This window comes from Alexandromys fortis, unplaced genomic scaffold (assembly GCF_014885135.2).
Source record: "Alexandromys fortis isolate MF-2015 unplaced genomic scaffold, M_Fortis_MF-2015_v1.1 scaffold_1, whole genome shotgun sequence".
In the NCBI taxonomy this organism is placed as follows: domain Eukaryota; kingdom Metazoa; phylum Chordata; class Mammalia; order Rodentia; family Cricetidae; genus Alexandromys; species Alexandromys fortis.
In genome coordinates this window covers 27334003-27361637 of record NW_026067927.1, presented here as the reverse complement: position 1 = coordinate 27361637, position 27635 = coordinate 27334003, and the positions used below count along the sequence as shown (strand labels likewise).

General features: G+C 44.3%; 1 protein-coding gene across 9 annotated transcripts in view; it reads left to right on the top strand.

Moving 5' to 3' along the window:
• The window catches only part of Atxn1 (ataxin 1), a 380257-nt gene that overhangs the window by 202300 nt on the left and 150322 nt on the right, over positions 1-27635 (top strand). For 7 of the 9 annotated variants that reach the window (XM_050144026.1, XM_050144032.1, XM_050144029.1 and 4 more), the window contains one exon: positions 4275-4338. The gene's annotated coding sequence lies outside the window, so the exon portion shown is untranslated. Of the gene's footprint in view, positions 1-3369; positions 3504-4274; positions 4339-27635 lie in introns of all 9 variants that reach the window. The other 2 variants (XM_050144031.1, XM_050144028.1) reach the window with 1 other exon arrangement.

Genomic DNA, 27635 nt, shown 5'->3' with positions numbered 1-27635 from the left:
CAACTTTCTGTCACTATATCATACATCCAAGATAAGCAACTTATAAAGAGAGAAGGTTTAGGCTGGCTCGTAGTTTTGGGGGTTATCAACCCATGATCAATCACCCCTTTTGGGGGGTCCTTTGGCAACTCAAAACATCATGGTGTGAGAACATGGCTGAGCTGAACATGCTCACCTCGTAGCCAAGGAGTGAGGGAAAAGGAAGAGGAGGGTTCTGGAGTCCTTTTCTAGGGTATGTGCCAGTGATTTTTTTTCTAGTTCCTGGCTCTTAAGACTCTATCACTTCCCAGTAGCATCACTCTGGAAACTGACCCTTCAACATGAGGGCCTTTAGAGGACATTTAAGGCCGAGAGTACTGTCCTTACAAGATGGTGCTTGCAAAGTTCCACAGCTTTGATGCTCGCTCCAGCTGCAGAGCACACCACACCAGCAGTTTCCTGTTGGTCAGAGGCAGATAACTGGGTGAGCATCTTAGGCTCGACATCAGCTTTACTTGGCTGGGTCTGCAGAGATAGGGTGTGTTATGATCCATCCTGTGTACCTTTCAAAGCATTTGAAGGGCACTTTGGAGGCGGCCCTAAGTCTATGTAACACTCAACTTTGAATGCACAAAAGGGCCACACTATACAATACACAGTGGGTCCTGACCATCTATTCTGTCCCTGAGAAAGCAAATTGAGCAAAGCAAAATTCCATCCCTGTTAGAAGTTCACTAGAGACATCTTCCCAGCTCCTGGATTGCACCCATTGAAGACGTGTGGCCAGCAATTCCAATATTTCCCATGGCACAGCAAGTTCTAGTGAGTGTTGTCAGAAAGAGGCTCTTGGGGGTTCCATATCTGAGCTCTTGTCTTTTTAATTCTTTTTCCAAGTGGCAGAGTGGAGGTCTCTCAGAGAGAAGGATCTGCCTCCATGAATTGTTGCTCAGATTGCATAAGCTGAAACCAACCATTGAGGGAAGGTCTTATATTACTCACTTTTCTCTTTGCTGAGATCAAATACCTGACAAGAAGCAACTTAAAGGAGCAGGGCTTATATTGGCTCACAGTTTGAGAGTATAACCATTGCAGTAGGGAAGGCAAGGCGCATACTGAGAGGAGGGGTTTTGGTTGTGGCTGCAGGAGTGTAAGGCTGCTTGTTTATATCTGGGTGGATAAGAAAGCAGAGGAGGGAGACTGGGGGCTTGGTTGGCTTTCTCATTTTTAATCTTTTCATTCAATCCAGGACCCAGCTCATAGGATGGTGCCACCCACATGCAGAGTATATCTTTCCCTCAAGTTGACCCTTCCTGGAAAGTCGTTCACAGGAACACCATGACATTTCTTAGACCTGTGCAGTAGACCGTATGAATGATATCATCCATCTCATCATCACACAAGGGGACTTAGTCCATTGTTTCACAAATAAAACTTTATTTCACACTCATGTGCTTCTTCAGATTATTTCAGTGTCTCAGTATATACACATCCTTCTCCCAGCTAGGACCTCATCCCCATGTCTTGCCTGCTGGTAGTTCCAGTGTCAGAATACTTCAAAAAGACTTACTGCATTTGTAACTGGAGAAGAAATGTCTCCACAACCTTGGACATCTGTAAGTTTATATTCATTCCCCCAGCCTCTCTCAAAATTGTCCTTTGTCTGAAATGTAACTGATCACGGTTAGAGTTATGGCACAGCCTTGATACTAGGAGGTGATCATGTAGCCTGTGATGCATGTAACCACCTCATATATGTTTTATCCAATCAACTATTCCCTATGAGAAAGAAATTATACCAAAGACACTGGCATTGTACAAATAGCCCCACGTTTTATACCTTCTTGTGGCTTCTTCCAATGTGGTTTTCGTGGGTTTTGAACTCCAAATAATGTGGATTAATTCCTAGGGTCACTCAGAACTCTGCGGTATTCAATTCACTTCTCTCTGAATCATAAATCCACTCCGCCATGACTGGGGGAGAAACCGGGACATTTGTTTAGTGTTAGACTTATGATTTCCGACTTTAGTAAGCATGCCCACTGCCTGTCATCTCTAGTCCCCTATCAGCATCTTCTAGCTGCTCACTGGAAATTGTGAGCTATGATTTCATTTCCCATGGTATATGTGCCAGTTTATATTCTTCTGAGCTCACCCACTCAAACCCAAACAAATTTTTGCTGTTAAAACTTACTATATTTAAGCAATCTGCCATTCCCGATCTTGAAAACAGAGGAGAGAAAGAAGATGTGTGCTGCCATGGTGTGCAGCCGTTTCTCATAAATATGGATACATGGGTGGGTTCTGTATGTTCAAAAAATAAATATTTATTGCCTCATTCTCCCAAAGCGATACTCTTACAGTCCTTCAAACTTTTTGATATGGGGTCAAGTAGTTCACTTGGTGGAGTGCTAGCCTAGCATCCATGACCCTCTGGGATTGATCCCTCACTGAATAAGCTGAGTGTGGTGGCCCATAATCCTAGCGCTGCTCTGGAGGTAGAGGCAGAAGGAGCTCTAATTCTAGGTCATCCTTGTCTACATACCAAGTTCGAAGCTAGCCTGGGCTACCTGATACCCTGTTTCAAAAAATAGATGTAGATCAATTTATTGGCAACTAAAGAGGATTGCAGTATATCAACTGTAAACCATCAGTTGGAAAAATGATATGAATACCTTAAGAACATGTTAAACTAAATTATATGTGTACACATGGGTTTGTTTCTTTTTCAAATGCATGTATGTATTCGTGGGCATAGGGAATTAGGTAGCATGGAAGTGAAAATATTATTACTGGTTCTTAGTGGGAATTTTTCTGATTTCTGTTACTTGTCCCATCCCATCTATATCATGTAATGGTTTTATAGTAGACAGCTTTATTTTGTTCTTGTTTGTCTCATCAGATTGTAGGTAGGTGGGGAGGTCAACGCAGTGCAGCTACTTACATCCAGACAAATTCTAAAAGTCCCTCTCCAGCTCTCCTCCTGTTGCAGATACAGGAATGTGTTGCACTAAAGGGTAATCAAGGCCGTTCTTCTCATTGCCTGCCCTGCATGCCTAATGCTGCAGCAGGACCCACAGAGAGGCATGCAGCAGCTGGTAGCATCATTGGCATTAGGCAAATGAGAAAAACTCAGAGGGCTCCGGTGGCTGGAATCACTCAGCTAGGGGTGGTAGAGCTGAGAAGCATGCGTGGGCTGACTCTGAACTTTATTTTGGAGGTCCTTAGCTTTCTTCCTGTAGACCTCTTTGTCTGGCTTGAGGAGAAAAGGGTTCCTTGTGTGTGAATGCAGCTTTTAAAGATCTCGTCAGAGGCATTGCTCATGTGTACCAGAGCCCACTGTTTGTACTGTCTCTGATCATCTTTTCAGTCAGGCCTTTATCTTTTCTGCAGCCAGAGTCACATCTCAGATGGCCTAGCCTGGGACCATCTGACAGCACCAGGCCGTGGGTGTCACCTGAACATGAACCAACTTCTCTCAGGCATACTGAGGCAGGCCTTTCCAAGTGTGAGACCCCTTTAGGCTGGTGGGTACCTTCAGTAAAAATTCTCCACATGGCCTCATGGCTTCTTGGCCTTTCTCACCATCTGCTGACAGAACAGGAAGAGGTTAGGATGAAATCCAGATACTTGAGGATGGTGTGGAACCTGCTGGGTTAGCTCTGACTCACATTCCCTCTAGACTCACAGAGGTTAGTTCAGTGTCTCTGGAGACTTTGCCAAACAACCTTGAGCTGTAATGGAGCTGGAACTCTTCTGCTCCCACCCCTATCTGTCTCCATCATTCAGCCTTCCTATGGCCAGACACTTGCATCATCTTGGTTCTTTCCCACAGCTGGTTGGACCAGTCAGCACTTGCAACGCTATGGTCTCTGCCTGACATTACTCAGTGGGCTTAAGGAGCCTCCATCACGTCTTGCCAAGTCTGTGTTCCCATGCAAACCTAGTTACAGATGGCTGTGGGTCAAGGCTTAAGGGTATGGCATTTGGGAGAAAAAGACAAACTGCAGTGAATGAGGAAGGTAGGGCATTTTAAAAGACCCACCTCAAAATACTTCCTATACACCGCAATATACGCACCTTATCCTAACGGTATTCATATAACGCGTGCTAAATAAACCACATATACCATGACTTTCTGTATATGATTGCTTTAAAACATCGTTAGCTTCATATTACCATGTGTATCTACTGACTACAAGTCTCCTTGCCCTCCCCGCTCACTGACCTGTGCTGATTCAGCAACTTGGCCCCCCAGTTGTTTTTAAATTCTTTTTCTTTTCTTTTCTCTCTTTCAGTTTTCCAAAGAAATTAGACCAAAACTTTCTTCTTGAGAAGAAACCAACCTGCTGTTGGCAGAGGGTGAGTGAGCCTTTAAATGTACCATCTATTTTTGTTCATGTCAAAATGGTGTTTGATACCGTGAGGTTCCAAGATCAAGCGTTTGATAACAGGCAGGCTGGGGAAGTCTTCTCCAGCTTGGAGTCAAGATGCTCTTTCTTTCTTCTAATTCGTTTGCCCGGGTCCCTCCTAGGAAATAAGGTTTTTCTCAGAGCTTTTGCTCGGCTGCTTCCTGCTGTCCCCAAGTCCCCTCTCGTGAGCTGCCCTCAAAGCTGTTATATCACTTGTACATTCCGCAGAGAGGTCAGCTGTGAAAGTGTCTTTCCTTCGGCGACCGGCCCATAGAGATAAGGCTGTGGGCAAGGGGAGACTGTCTGTCTGGTTCACATGGCTGTGTCTTGTGAGTGCCATGAGAAAGAACAATCAGCTAGGAGTGGTCCACGGGACCTCCCAGGCTATCTGGGGAAGTCCCTGTGTGCAGATGAGATAGCTGGGATCCGGTGGGGCTCCGAGAGACCTGTGACATCACAGACAGTAGCAGAGCCAACAGCGTGAGAAGGGTGTTTGACTCTTAGCTGTGGTCCTGAGGAGAGATGATTGTTTTTAACACACAGCTTATTTCCAAGAGGACAGATTTATTTCTATAATTTAATTTAACTAAAGCACTAATACAGTCATAATGGCCTGCTGTCCTAAAGAATATGCTGAAGTGGTGTTGTCTGGCTTCGTAGTTGTCATGCAACCAAGCAGGATTGGCAGAGTAGGTGCCTCCAGAAACCATCAGATGTGGTCCTCATTGGCACCGACATATTTGCTTGGCTCTGCCTAGGAATATGTAAACAAATGTCTACTCGCCTTCGAGAGGGCAGCAATGACCTAGCAAAGAGATGAATCTACCACACAAAAGCAGCTAAGTGAGCCAGTGACTTTGTTGGGCTAGGGAAGGTAAGAAAAAGGGGTAGATAGAGGAACACGGGTGATTCTGGGAGCAGTGCCACCAAAACGTCACCCCAGTGTGGGTGACAACACAAAGGCTTCGTCCACGGAGCTCCCTGCCCAGCTACCTGAGAAGTCTTTCTAGCCCAGCAGGTTTTTGCTCTTTATCTAATCTGGCAGAGGAGCCTGTGGATCCTGTAAGTTTAGTGAGCTTCCTGTATCACTGACTCTCCCTCCACTTTGAGGGCACCATTTCAACTCAGATGAAATAGCTGCATAAGTGCATGTCTTCCTTCGTGCCCTTTCCAAACCACCGCTTTTGTAGTGCCATGTTGTCGCGTGCTGAGACTGGTCGGCACCTCTGTTTTGCAGCTAAGAGCCAGCATGAGGCTGCTGGTTACGTCATATTTACAGTCCGTAAGTAGAGAGAGATGAATACCATTGCTCAGCTGTCTCCTTTATATTCAGTCTGGGAACCCAGCATATAAAGCAGTACTCCCCATATTTCAAGAGGGTCTTCCCTCCTCGGTTAAACCTTTCTGGAGATGGTCCTCCTAGATATACTCAGAGGTGTGTCTCCTAGTTGTTTCTAAATCTTGTCAAGTTGACAATCAATACATACTCACAGAAAACGCATATATATGTATGCAAGCATGCATGTATGTATGTACATATGTATGTATGTATGCATGTATGGTGGACACAAAGGTGTGTTGTTCTCTGCAAGATCCAAAGATCTTTGTAGAATTAGACTGTTGATTAGACTAAACTTAAAAGACAACTCAGAGGAGAAATGGCGAACTCTGTATCTACGCTGTATTATTCTTTGGGTAATGAATGAAATTGTAGACAAGGATCTAAGGCCAAAGACCAAACAAACACCAGGAGAAAGAGGGACCCCTGGAGCTTATGCAGTACACTTGCAACAACTTGATCCTGTGCTAGAATCATCAGTAGTTTGATCTTGACATTCAATAAAATATCATAAGCCATTTGTTCTTTGCCAATTAGAAGCAAAGTAAGTTCAAACTGAAGCCATGGGAGTTTTGTGGGGGCTGGAGGAATTTTTAACCTAATGAGGCTGTGGTGTAGCTCAATACCGTAGTGTGTACTGGGCATCTACCCAACACCAAGCATAACAGTAACAATTCTCCTGACAATACTTAATTCATTTGGGGTATACAACATTTGGAACCTCTTTTCCTCATTGCCCAAGGTGATTCTTTTTGTTTTCTTGCTTACTTCATTTTGTTTTTTGGGTTTTTTCCCTAACATAAAACTACCTTTTGAATGAAAAAAAAAAAAAACGAAGTAACAATCCAAAGCAGATCAGGGACTGGTCCCACTTGTACTTCCACCTGTGAAACATGAGTGGCTGAGTTCTCTGTCTCACTGTGTAGAGGGCTGGAGCTCTGGAACGATGCTGCGCTCAGTTTATAATGGCACTTAACATAGATGGTGTTCCTTTAAGGGAAATCCACTGGAGTGCTCTTGCCAGCACTGAGATCTTATTTGCTAAAGGCCAAATGGCAGTGGCATGTATTGGTTCCATAGCAACATGTCTGTGCAGGCACAAAAAAAAAAAAAAAAAAAAAAAAACACAGAATGCTTGCAGCAGAGCCAGGATTGCCGAAATTCCTCCTTCATTTCCCCGCCTATCTCCCTCTGCCTCTTCCCTTCCTGGGGCCTTTGATAGTGTGGGAAATCTGCACTTTGTCATCCTTGTTATCTAGCTCCGTTGTTAACACTAGCCTGTGTCCTTCCTTATCCAGCCTGGAACCGGGTGAAGAGGAAGGCAGTGCCCATGATCTCACTCTTCAGCAGAGCTGAGCATCTCCCAGCCTTAGTGCTTGAGAGCATGCAATTTGTGCATTGCCTCTTCTCTAAGGCAGCATAGCTCTGTCATAAGGACATGGCAAGGCCCAAAATTCCCATGTACAACAGTCAGCTCCTCCTGGCTGGAAGGTGGGCATTGACAGAGAGCCATGTGTGATCCAGAGAGCTCATGTCAGATGCTGTGGACCTGAGTAACAGGAATAGTGGGGCTATACAAAGAAATATGGTACCCCTTCCTCTCCTTACAGAAGGTTCCGCTAGGGGCGCATATCCTGATTGCAGTTCCATCACTGCTGGGCCCTTGGGAGATAGTCTTTCACATCTGTTGCAAACACGCTGGTTTAGGCTGATGCTTCTGCTAAACTCTGGAAGCAGCAGGGTCTCATACTACAGCCCAAGCTGGCTTGAGGATTACTGTGTAGCTGTCCTAGTTTCTTTCCCATCGCCATTATAGACGACTCTGACAAAAGGAACCTAAGGAAGGAAGGCTTTATTTGAGCTCGCAGTTCAAAACAGAGTCCCTCCTGCAGGGAAGGCAAGGGCTTGTGTGCTTGCAGCAGCTGGTCCCTTCCATCCGCAATCAGAGAGAACAGTGCACACATGCACGCATTCTGATGGTCCGCTGGCTTCCCTCGCATCATACAGTGCTCCTCAACCTGCGGGTTGACCACTTTGGGAGGTCAAACAACCCTTTCACAGGGGTCATTTGTCAGATATTTACAATAGGAGTCATAACAGTAGCAAAATTATTACTACGAAGTAGCAATGAAAATAGTTGTGGCTGGGGTCAGCAGAACATGAGAAATATATTAAAGGGTCTCAGCATTAAGAAGGATGAGAAGCACTGACTTTATACAACCCAGGATCTCCTGCCCCGGGACTAATCCTATCTATAGTCAAGATGTGTCTTCCCACATCAATTAATCAAGACAAAGCCCCACACGAATACCCAAAGGTCTACCAGGTGGTTCTATATTCTACCTAGTTAGCAATGAACACCATTGCAGTAGCGAAGACTGACTTCAAATCTGAGGCTGTCCCGTGTCAGCCTCCCAAGGGCTAGGGTCACAGGTATGTGCTATCGCCCCTAACCTCTGGAAGCATCTTCAAAGACCTCTGCCATCCCTTTGCCACCCACCCTGCGTTTCTTCTTTTGATTACTATCTCTTTGCAGGATGTCTGGGCATCTTTCTAGACTGAAAGGAAGCCTTTTAATCTTAAAATCAGTACATCTCTTCCTCTCCCACACCCATGGGCTTTCTTTCTAAATTTCTCTAATGCAAGGAGCCTGGTGGGTAGTACCCATCCCATCCCATTTGTTCATGATGACATCATAGTCTCATCCTGTCACCCAAAGATTGTGATGCATGTATGTAACTATATCTGTGTATTCATTTACACTTTTAAAGAAAATATCCATTTTAGAGACTCTTGGTGTATATTTTTAAATGTGGTGATAAAGTCACAAATTAGGAGCATCTAAGGACTTCACTCTTCCCTTCTTCCCATTGTGGAGACTGACCACAAGGCCTGTCCTGTGTCTCACACTGGCACAAAAGTAAGCCTTTTTTTTCCACCCCACCCCCAACACTCAATGTCACAGCATTTGCCTTTGGGGCCACATTTCTCAGTCTAGCAGTTGTCTTTGGAGCCATTAAATCAGAGATTTGAAGGGGCTTCATTAAAGTGACAGGCTTGATAGATTAGGATAGCGATTCCTGATTTAGTTTTGAGGCCTGTTGGGAAAGGAGATGGTTTTCATGTGAAAACTTTTATCTTAAAAAAGTAAAAGGAGTTTTCTTTCCGAGCTCTGAGTCAATGGAAATAAGACAGGTGGAAGCCAGAATTTTTATGCTGCTAATAACAGTTATAAAGTGGGTGCCACCTGTCTAGTGCCCTGTCCTTACTGTGGCCCTTCGTATTCATAACGGGAACCATTTTGAGTCAGCAGAGCCCTGTCCGTGGAAAGAAGAAAGAGGTCAAAGTTTGCATTGATTACCCCCTACCCAGTGCTATCTGCTTTCCATCCAGGGGAGGCTGGGGCCACATTTGTTTCCAGCCTAAGCCAGGTAGCTCACTCCCCACCCTTGGAGAAGAAAAAGGCAGAGTGAAGGGCCAGGGAAATGTATAAGATGGGTGGGGATGGGGTGCTAAGGCTCTGTGAACATTTTAGCCTCTACCTCCCAATCCATCAAGGCAGACCAGCTCATCCTCCCTGCCTGTGAGAGCCTACCCCCTTCACCCAGTCTCATAGTTCCTGTGTTTGCTGTGTTTGTTCAGGGGGCCGGTTAGTCTCCTCTGCTCAGGAACCACAAACACCTTGTCAGTCTCGTCTACCGCATCTCAGTATTCGAAACCATGGCAGGTATACAGCAGCCTGTTGGTCTGTACAATGCTTACCCCTGAATTTGGAGAGAAATGAAGGGAAAGGAGGGAAGAGAGTTGGAGGGCGAAGAGAGGAACTCTGAAAGTCACAGCCAAGGTCACAGCCTTCGCGACACCTTAGACTAGTTGAAGAGGCAAGGCATGATTACAGGTAATATTAAAGGCATGAAAAGGAATAAAAGGCAGTCGATTGCAGAAGTGTCACTAGGTGTTATGCGCAGATTCATTGCCAAACGCATGATAATAGAGCGAATGGAAGCTATTGTATTAGCCAGGAAGGGATACAGTTTTGTGTCAAACAGTCAATCCTAAGCTCCTGGTGGCTTCACAAAGCAGCGGCTCATTCCTCGCTCATATCATGTCCCTTAAGTGGTGTCGCTCCTGGATGACTGTTCTCTGGGCATTGCAGATATTTCTTCTGATCATCTACGGGCCTTCCACCGGAAAGGGACCAAAACTGGAGACTTGTTTACACAATTCAAAGGCTGAGCGTGGAAGGTTCGCTCATCACCTGCTGTGTTCTGAGTGCTGAATCTCTATTTTGAGGTATCTCACTATGTCCCCGGCCAGTCCTCTGGCACACAGTAGGTACTCAAGAAATACGTGTAGGGTGACAGAATGGATGAACATAGGAGTGAATTGACACTCATTTCTAGAAGAATCATAGCGGTTGTGGGCTTGGTAAAATGAGGCCTGGCTCCAAGATACTTAGTAAAGTTAAAAGTACTAATATAAATTGCATGGCTAATGTTAGTTAATTAGCATGGTGACTCGCTGATCATAAGGACACGGGCAAATTAAACCCAAGTTAATTTGGGGTTTAAAATTAAAGTCCTTGATAAAGGACTAGCCCTCGGCACTCCATCCTTGGTCACATCAATGTCTAGATAGTCCAAGGCTCAACTCCTTGTGTCACGTGTTCCCAGCTTCTCTTTAGAAGGAGCCTTGAGCCTTCTGAATGAGGCAGAACTCATCCTCATTTCAGAAACTTAATTCAGTGAGGTTAAGTTGTCCAGAATGTTGTATGGTTCCATTCACACTGCACCACCTCTGCCACCATCAGGTCATCTGACACATGTGCATGCATCCTGGGGACCTTCAGTTCTTTTGGGGAGACCTTATGAGGGGGCCCACGCTTGTGCAGAGTAATGCTTGAGTCAACATGAAAAGCGAAGAGTTCCTGGGGAGAAAGAAAAACAGTGCATTGCATGCAGCGGACCTGGAGGCTCTGCTTCCTTCTCTGATATCTACCTCTTTACATGTATTCATCCAGCCCTATGTACTATGTAATATCCTTTGTTAAAATAACATCAATAAGTAGGTTTAGGAGATAGATCAGTGGTTAAGGTGCTTGATGTGCCAACACAAGGTCTAGAGCACAGAGCCCCAGAACCCGTGTGACTGTCATGTGGGTATGACAGTCCACCTATAATTTTAGTGCTCAGAAGGCTGAACAAGCTGGCAAGGTATACTAGCTTTATTTATGAGCTCAATAAAATGGTGAGTGATCAAGGAGAACCACTAATATCAGCCTCTACATACACGCACACAAGTACACCCACACACATGCATACCCATGTGCATATATGTGTACATGCTATCGCAAACACACAAATACATGAGAAAAAAGTGATAAACCAGAGAGCTATTCCCTCAAATTTTATGAGCTGCTCTATCAATTATTTGATGTATTTATGTAATAGTATGTAATCGTTGATGTATGTATCATAGTGTTGTTTTATCTTCTTGTTGTTGTTAGACTGTATTTATAACAATGTCACATGTAGTTGAGGCACTCTAGAAGAATATGAAGACACCCTTGAACTGAGGCAGGATTCATCCTTAGTCTTTCCATTTACCCGTTCCTTCTAAACTTTCCAAGGATTAGGGTCAAACTATATCATCTATCTGTCTGTCTATCTATCTATCTATCTATCTATCTATCTATCTATCTATCTATCTTCTATCATCTATCACATATCTATCGATCATCTATCTATTGTCTATCTATCTTTCTGTGTGTGTCTGTGTAATGTGTGCGCATGTGCATCTAATGTGTACATCTACATCTATGTGGAAGACCAAAGGCCTAAGTTAGTGTCTTCTTCAATTGCTCTCTATCTCATTTTGCAGGAATAACAAGATATCTTGCCCAACCTGGAACTCACTGATTTGGTTATACTGGGATGGCCAAAAAGCCCCATCATCCTCTTGTTCCCATGTCCCCAGAACCGGGGTTACAGTTTCACACCATGGGTAATGAATATCTAGAACCCAGTCTTCTTGCTTAAATAGCAAGCTCTTTACCATCTGGGCCATTTCATCTAGTCCCTGGACTCTAGGTCCTAGAGCCAGATTTTAAGGCAGCAACAGAATTGTCTAAAGTCCCAGCTCCATCCTGGTCTTCTAGTGGAGATAGGATAGCTTGAATATGAGTAAGGAATTAAAACCCCAAATGAGGTTGCTGAGTCCATATACTGGTGGGAGGGCCCTCTGGCCACCACTAGGAGATCTGGGCCTCCAATCAGCTGTGACCTCCCCATGGCTCTGTGGAGTGACTGACAAATGTCTTGCTAGCTGGTGAAACCTTACAAGCCAGCAATGCTTTTCCCTGTTAGTTAGCAGTCATTTGGGCCTGACAAGTTGGAACCAGTTCTGATCAGGTAGAAAGGAGAAAAAAAAAATGGTATTATTTGATGGGCGAGAAGGAGAATGGATACATTCTCAACTTTCTCTCGGAAGCTGAGCAGTTATGTCACTTTTATAGATACCTCTTCCTTGTGGCTAAAGACAGTCTAATCAGAGAGGCCAATGTTGTACCTGTCACCAATACAAGGCATAAAGGAGTCGGAGGAAATGCCTGAGTTGCCTGGGATCCTAAGTGTGTGTATCCCCCAAAGCTGCTTTGCCCTGGATACAGGAGAGAGTGTGAGCAAAAGGCCTGGAAAGAGCCCTCCTTACAGGCTGCCGTCCCTCTCTCTTCATGGGGTCTGAAGGAGGTGCCTCAGAACACCTGGAAGAGAGGACGGCTGCGCTGCGAGGTCTTTGTCTCCTGACCTTTAACGCCCTTGGTGCCCTTGTTGGTCAGCCCTCCCTGCTCACTCTGTCTGCTGCTATTCATGAAGGCTCTCTTCTTCACAAACAGCAAAGTGTGCACCCTTCTTGATGTGGAAGACAAGTGGTATTGTTGGTCATTTCCGTCCTTCCCGCATACCCGTAAAACCACTTGACTAGTGTGTGTGTGTGTGTGTGTGTGTGTGTATGTGTGTGTGTGTATGCGTAAAATTCCTTTGAAACAAGATGTTCAGCGGCCTCTATTCCGGAAGAGGAGGTGTATATTTGAACAGACAGGCAAAACTATTTATGGATTGTTGTGTATTGTGTGGAAGGGAAGAGGCGGAAGTCAGCTTTTATGTTCTCTTCCTCTCTCCCTATAGGTTCTTGATAGTACTAGAGACATTAAACATTTCGACTCTCAAGTAACAGCAATGCCCGTTTGATGTACTTTGCCTAGAAAGGAAAGCTGGGATAGGCTTTGGCATAAACTAACCAAAGAACCATGGGGTTTGATCACTTCCCATTCGCAGAGACATGCATCTCTGTCCTGACAGATTTTGCTGGAGGGGTCATCCCCTGTTTAATATGACTAAACATGTTACTGTGTGTTTCGCATGTCTTCTCAACTCCAGAGCTGAAGGAGTCATGTGTGAAGGAATTCTGCATGCCCTGAATGTTTTCCCAGTCATTGCCCAAACATCAGAGAACCTGTTCCAAAAAGAAGAGAACCCCAATAAATATTTCCCTTCGAAAGCCTTTGGCTTCAACAATGAGTCCCAGGGGCTGCTCACCCACATTTTTCTGGGTGATCCTGGGTTAAAAGAGACTTGAATGCAAAAAGTCCACGTCACCACAGCCACGCACAAATTCCTAGAGGGTTCTATGTGTCCAGCTCTGGTCAGAGAGTGAGGGTGGCAGACACAGTTTAACGCCACCTGCACTGTCTTTAAAGTATAGTAGGCTGCTTCTGACTCTGCCTCCTGCCCAGGAAGTAGGGGGTATGAACCGCGGCTTATTGCTCTCAGCTGGTCTCGGCAAAAGTGATCAAAGAGAATCTCCTAAGTGTTTAGAGCTTGGAAACACCAGTTCCGTTTGTTTCTTTTTCACTTAGCATTTGAAAAATTGGTGTGCCGACGACGTTGCCTTGGGGGTGTAGGGTCCTGGCTCGGAGAGTGCAGGAAACAGCAAGATGGCTTTGCTTTGAATTTGAAATGCATTACTTTCTTTGAATGAAGGTGTGATCTAAGACGTGTCTATTTTCGCATCTATTTATGTGATTTAGAGTAAATTCTGTAGCTCCAACTCATGGGAACAAATGGGATGTCTTCTGGCAGCTATATACAGACCCCTCAGACATGATGCTTTATGGGAAAGGGGACATTTGGCTTTGAAGATCCCCACGGTGAGGCGAAGATGAGGGCAGCCAGCTTGGCACCTGGCTACCTAAGGATATCCTACCTCATTATTAAACTCTGGGAAGCCTGCAAAGATTAAGAGTCTGGGTAAGGGAAAATACGTGGGCGGGGTGGGATCAGAGCCGGCCATTATCTGCTAAAGTACAGAAGGAGCCAAGCTACCTGACAAGTCACCTGGTTGCTAAGGCAACCACTAAAGGAGTGTTGTGACTTCGAACTGAGCATCAGTCTCTTGTCAGCCCTAAATCCTGTTCTTAGTTCTTCTCAACCTAGTTCTTATTTCTCCTGCTTCCTGAGGGGAAACACCCTTTATATGCCGGAGGCCCTGTCTATTTTAATAGAGACCTCTAGCAGGTGAGCTGGAGGAGGCTGCAGAACCTTCATTTGGTTTAGTTTCTAGTTTGGTGCTCAGGGAGGAAAGAGGGTGATGGTTGTAATGTCTGAAGGATCAAAATTGAGCGTGCTGAAGGATTATTCTATGTCAATACCTGGTCCTGCAGATACCACAGTATGAGGTCTCCCCCTGAAATATCGGCTGTATTAAAACCCAAAGGAGTGTGTGATTTAGGTGTGAGTCTCTAGCCTGGCTATGAAAGGGTGCAAACACGGGGTGGCTGCCCTTTACACTCACATGCGTAGTGACTTCTGTTTGAAAGAGGGAGGTCAAGATCGTCTTAGTCACAAGTTAATGACCTCTAGTGGCCAGCTCTCGAGAGTGCCCTCGGAGAACTTTTAGGCTTCTCCATGTTGCCTTTAGTTACACAGCTGCTTTACAGAGGAGCATGTGTCGTATTGTGTCCATGTTGCCAGCTCAGCCTGTGAAGTGTGTGTTGTATGTGCATGGGGGCTTCAGCTGGAGCCCTGAGATTTCTGTAGATTGCGTCAGTGTGGGTGTGCTCATTTGTAATCCCAGCACTGGGGAGGCAGAGACTGGTAGACCCCTGGAGCTTGACAGTCTAGAAAGAGCTCCAGGCTAGAAAGAAATTGTCTTTCAGAAAACAAGGTAGATGGGTCTAGAGAGATGGCCCAGCAATTAAGAGCCCATTTTATTCTTGCAGAGGACCTTGGACCAGCCTTGGGCAGTTCACAGTCACCTTTAACTCCAGCTCCAGGGGATCTGATGCCCTCCCTGGCCTCCCCTGGCACTTGCACTCATGAACATAAACTCTCATACAGACACTCACATACACAGGCATACACATACAAACTAGGGACTTAAACTTCCTAATCACATATATGTGTTTGAAACCGTACATATCTTTTTTAGAAACACCCCTTCATTCTGCTTTCATATGAAGCAATGTAATTGTGGCCCTTAGCTATAAAACCATCCTTTTATTTTTCAACCTTTGAACTATTTTGAGGGTCATCCCAACCCCATTCCAGAGCATGTCAGCGTGAAGCCCATCTGAACGGCTGGAGTTACCATGTATTTTGAGTTGATGTTAGATGCTATTAAGAAAACATTCACCCAACCCACAAGTGCCCGCTTCTTCATTTACCCCTGAGATGTGTTGCTGCCTCTCACAGTTAGCATAGGCACAAGTTCCAGGAGACATGGTCAGTGAGGGGTTCGCTCCATAACATTAGACTCAACTGTATCACTAAGAATTTCTTCACCGTGCCTACACTGAGTATGGTTTTATTTATCGTGCATCTTAACCAGTGACTTTTGAAAGCACTCTGTAAAGATACCTGTTTTATTTATAGTGACGTCAAGTACTCGTGATTGTGAGAGTCATACTCTCAGAAATAATTACTAGGTAAACTTATTTTCTTTCTTTAATAAAAATAAGCAGTACAGCCAGGTGACTTTTATAAATATATGAGACCTAAGGAAGACAGTTGCCATAAACGGTATTATGTTGGTCAAAACGGAACGCTTACGAGAGCAAGAAATCACATGATAGTCTTTATAAGATCTTAAAACATTAAGGAGATGAAGGTTTTATGGTGGTTGCATGTGGGAAATAAAAACCTTCTGCTACCCTATCTCCGATTGAGATGTATATTAGCAAATGGCCTTGTCTTGGGAGAGAAATATAAACAGGGGCCTCAACACAGTAAAGTCCTTCAACAATGAAGATAACAAGCCAATTCTTCTGGATGGTTGAGAATTGGATAAAAGAAAGTATGACAGATTCCCCCACTCTGCCATGGTGTTAACAGCTTCTGAGTCCTAACAGGCTCCCTAAACCGAGGTTCTTCCAGGAGCCTCCACAGAAACAAATGAAGATAATGCCCATCTCACGACTTTGACCTGGAAATCCCAAAGTGATTTACCCACACGAACTGAAATGAAGTTAATATCTTTGAACTCATCACATAAATGGAGCCTGTGTTTTCCAGGGAATTCAAATGTCTTGACTGTGATTGAATGAGGAGTGAAGAGACGAGTTAAAGCAAAGCTGGTCTTTTTTCTGAAATACGGTGTGGTGCCTGGATCTACACGCTATCTGAGGACTGTGAAAGTGGGGGGTGGGGGAGGTGAGAGGGTCCCTTGGCTTATGCAAGCATATTAAATCGGATCCCACCAGAGACAGATCATTAGCCCTCCCTCATGTGACTCTCCTCTAAAGTGCTCTCTTTGATTTAGTGTGTAATAAGACAATGAGCTTGAAGTCAGGCTGTCTGCTCTGTATCGCCCAGGCGAGGACTCGCAGCTTGTGGTTCTGCAGAGAACAAGCTCCCACCAATGCCCCAATCTCTGAGGCTGCCCTAGGAATGGTTCCCACTTTGGGGGACTTTCCTGCGAATGATTTCCCATTCCCGTGTAACTCTGTCTCTAGTAAACCACATGCCAAGATTCTCTACAAGTTCAGCGCTGAAACCAGAGCGCACTTGGCCTGGGTCTCTCCTGGATGGACGGGTGCCGGATGGAGAGAAAAGAGACACTGCAGAAAGCAAACTGTGTCTTGTGGGAGGAAAGGGGACACCGGGCTATTTATTGCAGCATTGTTCGCCATTCGTTGGGTTTGCGGATACAGGGGTTTTTACAACTCATTTTGGTCTGGCATGGAAGCAATGCAAATATCAGCTGCATATTTAAGAGATGGATGGGGGCTGAGGAAATGGCTTCTAAATAAGCCCTTGCTCCATTGGCATGAGGACTGTTTGCTCCTGTAGACCTGGTATATAAAGAAACTAGGTGTTGTGATATACACTTAGAATCCCAGCCCCAGGGAGGGAAAGTCAGGTTGGTTCCTAGTACTCACTAACCGGCCAGCCTAGCCTACTTGGCAAATTCTGAACAATAAAGAGACCCTATCTTAGAATAAGCGAGTTGGTTGGGACCAGAGGAGCAGCACCCATCTAAATTTTCCTCTGACCTCCAAACTTACACACACACACACACACACAACCACACACTACATACCTGCACATCTGTCAACACACACCTACACACATAAACAAGATAAATGGGGCTGGCATATACATCACTCAGGAGTAGAGTGCTTACTAGACATGCATACGATCCTGGGTCAATCCCCAACACTGCAAAATAACAATGACAAAAGGTAAACAAGCAAACCCATCACGCTTGTGTTCTCATAACCTTTATCATGGCCACCTTAACTGGCCTGATTTACACAGGAGTCCCCTTAAGCGTGCTATTGAACAGGAACATCCTAATCATACCCGCAAGTCACGCCCAGCGCAGTATTTCAGGAAATTAATACTGAGGAATTATCAGCTGGAGTAGGGTTTTTTTTTTTTTTTTTCACTTGTCGGGACAAAGACTGCTTTTTCAGAAAGTCTGGCTTGTGTTCATGCTAATCAACCCTCTTCTTTATCGCTGCCTTTCACATTCTCTCTTACTAGGCTGCTGGGGTGCTTAACCTCCTAAGTACTGTCTATATGCTTTCTTTCCTATATTAACTGTTTAAGGTTTGGATTAACATCCTGACATAATAGCAAATCTGAAAAAAATTAGTACTGGTGCCAAGCCTCTCTACCCAAAGCCCCCACCCATAGGTACCTAAAAGCAAGTGTGGTATATGGGGCTAGCTGGTTAATCCAGGTTAGTCAGAAAGCCTGGCATTTGGGCTACAGACATGGTGCTTCTTACAGGCAAGGGAGGAGTGATTTTTGCCTACCTGTGCCCAGCTGAGGGGCAGAAGTTTATTTTAATTTGGCTACTTTGTCTATTTGAGACAGGGTCTCATGTAGCCTAAGTTGGCCTTGAATTCCCTATATAAGTGGCGATGATCTTGAATTTCTGATCATCTTGCCTTCGTCTCCGAGTGCTGGGGGTACATATTATTCTTTTAAAGCAGGTGTGTGTGTCCAAAAGGAACAACAGTACAGACTTGTGCTACCCTCCCAGTTTCAGTTTTGTGTGTGTGTTTGTGTGTATGTGTTGCTCAGGTGAACAATGATGGGGATCGATCCAGGGTTTTACACATGCTAGGCAAGCATTCTACCAACCAAGCTACATCCTCAACACCCAAGCTTTCAGTGGAGTCTGGCTAAACGTGGCCCCATCTTCAGTGGCCCAGGTTTCCTTCGGGGGTCACATGCTGCTGTGAGTTAGGAAGTGATTAGCTCAGCTGGAAGACAGAAGTAGAAAGGAAGTCAGGGAAGTTGAAGCTGAATCACTGAAGACAGGGGAAAGTACGCTCTCCTGGTCTATAGGACATAACAAGTTGGTCCAGGGAGGAACAGGCTGGTTTGATTTTGTTTCTTACTGCTATGTAATTTTGAATATGGGTAGCAGTAGAGAAATTTGGGGGAACAGTTTCTATTACACCTAGTACTGATGTCCAGGTCATCTGCTTCCTTCTGCCTGTGTCTTTCCCTCTGCCAGAACAATTTGCTGGCCTTTTCAGGTCATTTTCCTTCTTTGTTTTATGTCTACATAAGATTAAAGACACAATCATTGTGAGCAAACGTAAGAACTATAGGACAGCCTTCCTTGATTTCTGGGGCCACCAATCATGATAAGATTGACTGGAATTTTAATGATCAGTTTCCTAGCATGGGGGCGGGCATTACTTCTCTTCTGTATGTTTGTCATCTGTAAAAGGAATCCTAGTTTCCACGGTGCTAAAATGAGCGAATCATGTGACCTAGTAAACAAGCTATATGCGCTAAGTAGCTGTTGCACGCATTTTCCTGGGGAAACATGAATAAATGAGTGTGTGTCTGTGCACTCCAGAGGGGTCACAGTGAGCCGTGAGTGACCAAAGATGCACTTTTGCTCAAGTCTAGCTCAGTGAGCCAGTGAATCCATTGGTGCGACTCCCAGAACAAGAATGACTCCAGCCAACCCCAGCATAAGAAATGACTTCTCAGGGTCATATCATTTAAGTCCCCCCAAAATCCACAGACAGATTCAGCAGGTTCTTCTCTCGAGCTTATTTCTGCTCATGAGACCCCATCGAGGGGACCACATATGTCTCCTAGGTTTCCCGAAGTCCTGGGATGTAGAAGCTGGCCTTCTCCCTCGGGTAGGGAGTGTTTCATTTGGAAGGAAACAGCCACATTCCAAAGAGACCGTTTCACACAGGTTTTGCTACTTAAAAGGCAATGCTTTCTGAGAGGCCCAAGAATTCTCAGGGGTCAAGGCTTGATCTCTGATAATCCACAGGGCCAGTGATCAGTGAGGATTTAGGAAAACAACACAGAAAACTCACTCTGTGTAACCCAAACTTCTAGCTAATCACGAAGCTGGAGTAGGCAAGTTTCATTAACCACACATTTCAACCACAGTTGCCACGTTTCTCAATAAACAATGTGCAAAGTGTGGGTAAGAGACACAATATGTACATCGAGCGGGACCAGAGGGAAGGAAACGTCTGGTCACCACGCATCCTGATTATTATTGGGAATACCTTTTGACATGTTTGTATGTTCAAGAGTTGTGGTTTTGCCAAGTGGGAAGTTCTGGACTAGATGCTGTTGATGGTTGTACGGCACTGTGAATGTGCTTAGGGCCACTGAACTGTGTGCTTCAACTGGTTGTGACGAGGCTGGAGGAGACAGCTCAGTCAATAAAGTGCTTGTCACACAAGCAGGAGGACCGGAGTTTGATTCCTGGAACCCACATAAAAAGTCAGGCACATTGGCATCCTCTTGGAACCCCAGTGCTGGAGAGACGGTTGGGGATCAGTTGATATGTGCTTGCCATACAAGCTTGAGGGCATGAGTGGGATCCCTAGCATCCACATGAGATGCTAGACAGGGTGATACGCGTACCTGTAATCCTACACAGGTGATACGTATACCTGTAGTCCTAGACAGGGTGATACGTGTACCTGCAATCCTAGCCTTGGAGAGGTAGAAAAAGTAGGGTCCCTGAGCCTGCTGGCCAGACAGTCTAGCTAAATGGGTGAGCCCCAAGTTCTGTGAAAGACTCTGTCTCAAAAACTAAGGTGGAGCACAGATAGAGGGAGACACTTGACATTGCTCTCTGGCCTCCTCATGCTTGCACACACATGTAGATAGGTACTATACACACATACAAAATCAGTAGGATCAATATTCTATGTTCAAAGTAATGGCTACATTTCATCTCGCAGTGCTTTGCACAGTAGGTCTTCATAGAAATATGTAGTTGTATTATGGGAATATGATTATGGATATTTAGCAAAAATTTATCAAAAGGGTTAGTTTCAATATGATATTGCTTTAACTCAAAAAGAAGTACTCGGTATATAAACTATATGATTTACTTCAGTCTCTATTTTTTTTCCTTACTTAAAACAGGACTAAAATAGCTTCTTCCTGGCATTCCTGTCCACTTTCGGTCATGTCAGATTTCGTAAGGTGCTGTCTTGGGCTTGGCTGACAATTCCCACCTCTCTATCAGCGCTACATGCACTATTGAAACTTTGAGGAAAATAACAGTTAATTGTACTTTTTAAATGTTTCAGATGATATTCTGGGCAAGTTTTGTTTCTGTGTGGCCCATAGCCAGAACCCTACTGTTTTCCAATTTGTTTAAGTGTAGCAGCTTAGCCAGCATATGTACATGTTCTGTTGAAGATAAAGGATAGCGCTATTTTTAGCCTATTACAAAGAAAACCACATTTTTCTCTTAAATGTCTCGATATAAAGTAATTTGAACACGATTTCTGTACAAATCATGTTCACGAGATTGGCTGTCAAGTGTGGTTTTTAAAGTAGTACTCTTGAGGAACCAATGAGACTTTGCAAAGTTAGATACAGTCTGAGCCTGTCATGGTTGAAGATGTCAATTTTTAAACATCACTTTAGGAAGTAGTTAACTTAAAAGTACAGCAATTCTGAGTGCACAGAGAATGGTTTTGAAGAGGAGAGTCTTGATTCACTAGGGGGAAAGCAGTTGACAGATCCCCTCCCATTAGGAGACAAACAGGAACAACTCCCACGTGTGAAAACCTTTCCCCTTCAACAAACTTCTGATACTGGCCTAAGTGAACCTCCAGCAAACCCTCCCTCCTTGCTGGCTGCTAAGTCTGATACATAGAAATCCATCCAGTTACCTTATTCGGTGAATCATAGACACCGGCCAGTCACATTCTTCCACTCCATCACGGCCCCCACTTCGTCATACATATCCGCTGAAACACCCCCAACTCCACTCCGTCACATCCCTCCATTCCATGTCTGAAGGAAGATGCTCTTAAAGGACAGAGATGTCATTTCCCTCAGTTCAGGGTAGTCCATTTGTGTGTGTGCACGCATGTATGTACACCTACACATTTGTTGGCTCTCACCAGTTTTGAGAGAAGAGGACCGGGTGACTTGGACTCCATTCACAGTGCCTAGTGCCACTGTTGATACATTGAGCCAGTTTTAGCTTTAGTATTGGATAAAAGTTTGGTAACAGGCCTCCTGCTTTGAATAAGATTCTATGAGGTGGAAGCCTTATTCTATTCTAGAAGCTATGCCTTTAACGGCGAGGCGTTTTTGCCTTGCATCTTTTAGTCTTGCCATTTCCCAATCATTAGGCTTCACAACAACATATGAGCATTGGAGTGACTCATGAGTGCAGTGATGGCTTCCTCAGTGTTTGCTATTTTTACATCATGATAAGAATTTTATGACCCCACTGTTCTAGTGTTATCACATATCAGAAGGAGTTCCCCCTTCCTCTGTATCTCTGAAAGCCCTGTTACATTATTGGAGTGGTGCTGTCTTTTCCTGAATTCAGATACTCCCTTGAAGCCCAGTGCTAGACATGAGTAGTGAGCCTTCAGTTATAGTGAGCCCTATGATAATAAGGGAAATGACAGACACTGTGCAGGACCTCCTGCTAGACCGGATGGTCCTAGGTTCTGTACATTAACTGGATTTATGGTATTTTTCCATTCTCAATGGGTTTACCAGGATGTAGCACCATGGTAAACAGAACAGCTTCTTAATATGCCCAGCCCCTTTTCACAGTGTAGATGCTGGGTTTGCGATGTGACCTCGCTATTCTCTTCACAAACTTGGTGGCAAATTGTCTGACCACACATGGAAGGATTGTACGTGTGCCCACCACGTGCTGCATTCGGGTTATGTGGCCATCTGGGCTGTTGCTCACTCTGTCTCATTTTTTTCCTCAACTGTTACAGGAAAATAGTAAGTGACTTTCGCAAGGTTTGGGGGCAAATTGAATGAGAGGTGATAGAGTAACTTCAAGTTTTGTGAGTTTTCCAAAACAAAACTTACAAAGACAAAGGTGTTTCCATCTGTAGATGGTGTCCAACAAAGATGGCGTCTCTGACCGTCTAAATGGTGGTTGGTGGCATGAAAGGGCTTACCTTTGAGAGAAGTAACAAGCTCTCATGACTGACTTCTCTGGGTTGTGGTTTTCCACTTTGCTGCATATTAGAGCCCCCACCCCAAGCTTTTTCAAAATTCCACAGCATGGGTGGGACCCTTTCCTCAACCTCTCCAGTGGACTACGACGTGCAGCCGGGGTTGTATACTGATGCTGAGTGTGGATGAAACCTGAAATTCTGCAGGCTAAACTTTATTTTTCTTAAACAGAGGCTTAGGCATCATATGTAATTTATTTTGTTCCTCTTTCTCATACATGATTTTATATGAATATGATCACTGAGTTTTCTGTTGAGAGCCAGATTTAATAGGCAAGTCTTAAGATGTCTAAGGTAGGGGGAGTTCACTAAAGGGGCATGAAGTACAAAACCAAGGGGACTTGAAGACTAGAAAACAAAGCTAGTTCAGACTACATGTTAGTCTTAGAATATCAGTCCTTGCAATTAAACCACCCAAGTGCTGGTTAGCTGCTCCAAAAGCTCATAACTGGAGGGTCATGGTTCCAGGAAATGGGCCAGAGCTTCAAAATGTGAGATGATAAAAATAACATATATATGCTCACTATAGGCTAAACCTGAGTTAAAGATAATTTGCTATACATATACATGTGTGTTTGTGTGACTGTGTATATAAATATATCCATGTTTGTATATGTGTCTGTACATGCACACACAAAGACTCTTCTCAGGAGTCAGGACTCTACTCAAAACTGCTCTTACTTCTTCTCAACTAATGGAGCTGAAATACTTGGGAAAGACACATGGTATACATGCAAAAGGGAATTAGAGCCTTCATTCATGCCATATACCAAAAGTCCAAAGTAGATCAATGATGTAAATGTAAGAGCTCAGACTGCAGAGACCATTACAAGGAGCATGGAGGGAATTTGTGAGCTTGGCTTTGGCATTAGAATTTTAAGATGCTTTGTGCAAGAAATAGAAGTAGAAATAGATTGTACTTCGTTGAAATAAATTCAAAGGGCAAAGTCAAAAGACAACTCACAGACTGGAAGAAATATGTATGAAGCACTTGCTTGATAAAAGTCAAGTTTGTAGAATCCATAGAAAACTCCTACAACTTGGAAATTAATTAATAAATAAGCCAATGTTTTAAAAATGTATAAAAGCATTCAATAAACATCTTTAAAAAAAAGATACAGAAATGGTCCAGAAATACATGAAAAGCTACTGGGTATCTTTAGTATTCGGGGAAGTGAAAAATCAAACCAAAGTTCACACTCAGTAGGGTGGTGATAGTAAGAAAAACAATAAGAAGCAAGGATGTAGACCAATGGGAATCTTGAGTGGCGTAAGTGCCTCATGTAGGACAGTTTGGCTTTAAACTTGCTAGGTAACTGAAGATGATTTTGAACATCTGATCTCCTAGGCTACCTGCCAAGTGCTGATTACAGGTATATGCCAACCCAGGGCCTTGTGCGTGCTAGGCAAACACCCTACTAACTGAGCTAACATGCTCAGTATCTTCAAATCTTCAACCTTGATAGTAAATTCAATATCAATAGCCAGGCTGGGTAACAGTTTTCAAGTTCCTTAAATAGCTAAAATATATAACTACCGATGTGACCCAGATTTGCAAAACTATACTTCCTGGTCTTGGCTTCCTTGCATGCATCACTCCACGTTCTACCAGCAACCTAGAACATTCCATGTGTGTCAACTTGGGTGCCTCTTGGTGTCTTTTTATTGAAATTAGATGTTGGGAGTCCCACGTGGCCTTTACACCAGGCTAGCTCACGCAGATCACCAAATGTTAATTCTCAGGCATGCAGGAACTTACATGCTACTTCCCGGCAGACCCACGAGATTCCTGCAAAAATCAAACGATGGGAGAGTCACAAGTACAGAAATGTGGACGGACTGGAAGGGCTTTAAGTTGTTACTATCAGAACTTCAATGCTTTGAAATAAAGGGGGGGGGGGCACAGAGTCTCAGTTCTGATCGCTTTGAAGCGGGAATCTCTGAGCCCACAGCCAAGTCTCAGAGCAGAAGGAACCTGTATTAATCCCCACTTTCTCTCTTTCTTTCTCTTTTTCTGCTGGGGTCAGCAGGAATGGAAATCTTTTTTTTTTCTTTTTAGATCAGTCTTATTATGATTATGATTATGCTGAAAGGCCCGCAGGAGAGAAATGCTGCAATCGGAATTAAAAATAGCATCTTCTGTCCTCCCACACACACTTGAGTGCTTGGAATGTCTTTTCTAAGCGCACACTTTTCTGCCTGGCTGCATGAAAGAATCTGTCACTGCGTCTCCATAACGAAGCCATTCCCGGGAGAATTCCATTGTTTTAGCAATAGAATTTTTGTAAAAGGCCTCTTATTTTGCCTGAAAAAGGTAACAAAAATGAACTTTTGAGAGCTTTATTCTACAAAACAATTAGAGAGAGAGAGAGATTGTCTCCTTTCTTGATACGGGAAGCATTGTAAGCGAGAGAATCCCCTGAGCCTTGCTACTAGGATAAACTCCTGACGGTGGAGAACCCCGGTTAGTCACTTTTGTGATCCCCACAGGGGCAGTGCCCCTGCTTGAGAACATGTTCAGGAAACAGCTGCTGGTAAACAGATGTCGCTTGTTTAAAAGGTTTTAAATACTTGTTTTATCTTGATTTTAGGATTTTTTTTTTTTTTTTGAGACAGGGTCATATATAGCTTAGGCTAATCTCAAATTCAGTACGCAGCCAATGGCCTTGAACTCTAGGTCCCCACGTCTCCACCTCCTAAGCGCTGCTGCAGTTAAGGACAACACCGCCAGGCTCCGCTTTAAACAGGAAGCAAGAAACCTATAGAATCTTCATTGCAGAAAGAAATTCCTGGGGACTTTCAATGAAGCAGGATTAGCAGATGTTTTCACTGGACTTCTTGATTCTGCAGACAAAGTCCAGATGCATCTTGTCAGGGTCCTTGACTCAGAAAGTAGTGGCTGCAGTGCCTCTTTGAGTTAAAAGTGTTGTGGCGAGTAGAACACAGCGCTTCGCTTGCGTGGCAAGTGTAATGACTACAAACTGGTCTGTCAACGTGTGCGCTCACGCTCAGGGCCCCTCCCCCATGCTCCCTCCAATCCTCGCAACAATGAATATTTGGTCCAAATATGGTGTCAAGTTCAAGTCCACATTCATAGAAAGGATAACTGCATCTCAGTACTTTACCTGGCACCTAAGAAGCCACATCAAAGTTCTCCTGCCTTTGGTGTTTCAACGGGTAATCCTGAGGCTCCACGCCAAATAGCATTCCTGGTACCTGGTGCTCACAGTTAAGCCCATTGAATTCTCAGTTTTGAAGCCAGAATCATTTTCTTAAGCCTCTTCTAAAGGGCAAGAAGTTTAGAATGCTGTCTTTGTCTTACAATGCTTTGCTTTTTATCGCATCAGATGAGACATTGAAGCAAGGAGACAGCTGCCTAGATGGTTGAAAAGGTGTTTAAGAGACTGGCTCTTAGTTTAGTTTGTGGAGTGAGTGCTTCCATCACAAGTTCACTCTCAGCACTGCATAAAGCCAGGGCTGGTGGGTCATGCCCATAAACCCTATAATACTCGGAGGTAGAGACAAGAGGATCAAGAGTTCAAAGTCACCCTAGGTTACATAGCAAGTTACATGTCTGCTTGGGCTACCTGAGACCCAAAAGTTTTAAATTAAAATAAGCAAATAAAACTGTCATCCAGAGAAAAGGTATGTGGTGATTCATGGCCGCTAGAAAGGGGATTTGTAACCCAGAGGACACAAGACCACAGGGTGGTCTCCAGACTTCTAGATCAATATTCATTGTCTCCTGGGCCACAGTACCACCTTCTGTAGACCCTAAGCAATCCACAAGAGACCGGAAGCAAAGCAAATCAGCCCAGGGGTAAATTTTCAGCAAGAAACACAAGCTGTCTTGTCCTTAAAGTAATTCCCCAGAGTATAAACTAAGAACCAGCCATATACCCTGCATTTGTCCATTGAATTTATATCTTATTTGCATTTTATTCTTGGCATGCAGACCCGCTTTTCTCTGGATGTATCACTATATTTCATAGCAAACTTTGCTTCGCACCAGTAAGGAGTCACAGCCCGAATATGTGTGCATACATGCACACACTCATACACACGCACATACACATACACTCGCACACATGTACACACTCACACACAAACACTCACACACATACATACACACATACTCTCTCACACACACACTTGCACAATGCACATACACACACGCATGCACACATACATGCACACTCTCGCACACATACACACACTCACAGACATGCACACCCACAGAACCTGGACACATGCAGAAAGCTTCACCTTCATGTAATGAGGTGTAGACCAGGCTGGCCTGAACCACTCAGCAATCCTCCTGCTTCCATTTCCTGGGTGCTGACATTGCAGGTGTATGCCAACATGCCCAGTTAGCAAGCAAGAATTTATTGAGTGCTTTGCATTTACAGAGCCCTCCAGAGGCTTGTGAGATGGCTCAGCAGTAAAAAGTGTGTTTCTCCTGTGGAGGACCATGGGTCAGTTCCTAGCACTCAAGTCTGCCCACTCAAAACTGCCTGTAACTCCAGCTTTAGGGAATCTGATGCCCTCTTGAGGCCTGCCTGGCAATTGTATTCATGCCCACATAGCCGCACACAGACACAAATATATACACGATTTAAAAAGAAAATTTCTTTAAGAAAAAAAAGGCACTCAAAAACTTATGAAAAGCAGACAGGTGCAGACTCTTGTTCGTGGAAGTCACTACGATCAGCACAGGAAGATGTCAAGTATTTTGGGAGACAGAGACGGACTAAAATGATGACTGCCTCCAAGGAAACGTAATAAAATCTGCAGGAATTCGTGTGTAAGATCATGGCACTTCTGATCGAGAACTGGTAGCATAGGAGGATGAAGGGAAGCATGGGAAAAAACTGGGCATGGGAGGAATGGATGTCTTGCA